This window comes from the organism of the source record quoted next, unplaced genomic scaffold, assembly GCF_019419815.1.
Source record: "Pyrus x bretschneideri cultivar Hongxiangsu unplaced genomic scaffold, Pyrus_bretschneideri_v1 Contig77, whole genome shotgun sequence".
NCBI classification, from domain to species: Eukaryota; Viridiplantae; Streptophyta; class Magnoliopsida; order Rosales; family Rosaceae; genus Pyrus; species Pyrus x bretschneideri.
The window spans coordinates 432083-434337 of record NW_025999817.1 but is presented as its reverse complement, the minus strand read 5'-3'; positions in this window follow the sequence as shown (position 1 = coordinate 434337).

Sequence of the window (2255 nt, the reverse complement as noted above, 5' to 3'; positions counted from 1 at the left end):
GGCGAGGATCCTTCTCCAAGAAACAACTAGGTCAACTCAAAATTGTATTATATAAAGAAGAGTAATGCTAAGGAGACTAAATTTGCAAACTAAATGATGTGTCACTAATAAGAATGAACATGTTTATCAACGCTTAAGTAATAAATCAATCATCAACTTCCATGTTGCTTACCCTTATGAATAGGAGATGAATAGCGACTATTGCTTACCCTTATGAATCTAGCTTCCAGAAGATCCTTTACACTTCTCAATTTTTGTTTTCTACACTAGCCCATATCTATAGGGTCTGCTATTTGGTGATGTGTTGCCTTCAATCAAGGGAATTCTATGATCTTGAACCCTATGAGGAGGAATTGTACTAGGTGTAAGAAACACTACTTCAAATTTTGCCAATAGGTTGTTTCAATTCTAATTGTTGTTGATCTGTAAGATCACAGAATGAGAGTTTGTAGTTTGTGACTCCAGGTGATGCAAAAACATGGATTTAGGTTCTAAATGGTAGAGCACTGCACCCACTGTGGTCTCATGTTGCAGTAATTTTTGCATGAAATATCCTCAAAATTGTATCAACAATCTCAGGACTTGTAATGCAAAATGTCCTAGAATCCTTAGAAAACTACATATACAACTTATCAAAGTCCTAGAGAACAGGACCAAGTGTTCTCAGCCATTGGATACCTAAAACAATATCACATCCACCCAATGGACTAGCATGCAAATCTGTGATTAAATGGAAATCCTGAATCTTGACAAAAGCGTGAGCTAAAGTACCCTTTGTAGCTACTATACCCTCATCAGCAATCTTGACATTAAACAAATGTTTACTATCCAACTGTGTTCTTAGCCTTTTGACCAATCCCAAATCCACAAAGTTATGGGAACTGCCTAAATCGATCAATATAGTGACAGGACAGTTTTTAATCAACCCAGAATCTTTCATAGTGTTGATGGAAGGAGGAGCAGGGGTACCAAAAAGTGCACAAGAAGTTATTTGTGGTTTATCATTCTCTAATTCCTCGGTATTATCAATCACAGGATCTTCAACATCAATCAACAACAACTATTTCTTTTCACAAGTATGACCCCTCACAAACCTATCTTTGCAATGAAAACATAAACCATTTCGTCTACAATGATCTACCTCCTCAGGTGTTAACCTCCTAACAAGTGCTCTTAACATGATTTTCAGGCAAATTTGCAATATTAACAATCTTTGACAATGGACATTGAAAATTGGGTTGAATAGCAGAATGTTTGTAAAGAGATTTCACCTTAAGCTCTGTGATCTTTGCGTCCACTTGTTGAGCATAAGCAACAACTTCAAGTACATCTTTTGGCTTGAGAAGTTTAACATCATGCCTCAATTTAGGCTTTAACCCACCAATGAAACACGATCGAAGCAGTCTTAGACTAATATCTTTTGTCCGATTTGTGAGTCTATAGAATTCAAGAACATAGTCCCTAAGCATACCAGTTTGCCTCAATTTCACTAAACCTTCAGCAGAATCTTCCATTTTAGAAGGACCAAATTCTTGGCAAAGAATATTTGTGAATTCTTCCCAAGATGGATAGTTAGTAAGGCATCGAGCCCACTGAAACCACTGAAGTGTTTCCCCTTCTATGTGAAAAGATGCGAGTTTGACCTTCTTAGCATCATCAATATTAAAGACATTATAATAATATTCCGCTTTGTAAATCTACCCCAGCATATCATCACCTTCGTTGAATCGTGGAAAATCCATCTTCAAGAAAGGTGTGCGAGGCTGGTGATTGAAATTCTGCCTAGTTTCTTGACGAACATAAGTTAGGGTTCATCGAATTATGAAATTGGGGATCACCAAGAGTTGCCTCTAAAGATTCCCCAAGAGAGCCACCGTTGTAGCGCTCCATGATAGACTGCAATTGAAGGAGAATCAAATCTTGGGTACACTTGAATTCGTCCTATGAACTCTTGAATTCGTCCTGTGAACTCTTGAATTTGTCGAACTTGGACTCCAAATTGGAAATGCGAGCTTCTATGGTTTTGCACGAGGTTTGGCGCGTCATACAAAAATGAAGGATTGGTAGGATCAAAAGGCTGATACCAATGTTAAGTCCTAGCTACTTCTTCAGAGATTGCACAGAGAGTATAACAAGAATACGAAATACTACTTCATTAACCGTTCTGCTGCTGATACAAGTTTACTATATGTGGTAAGTTTCCAACTAACTTCATAACCAACTAACCGACTAATTCTCATACAACAATTATCAAC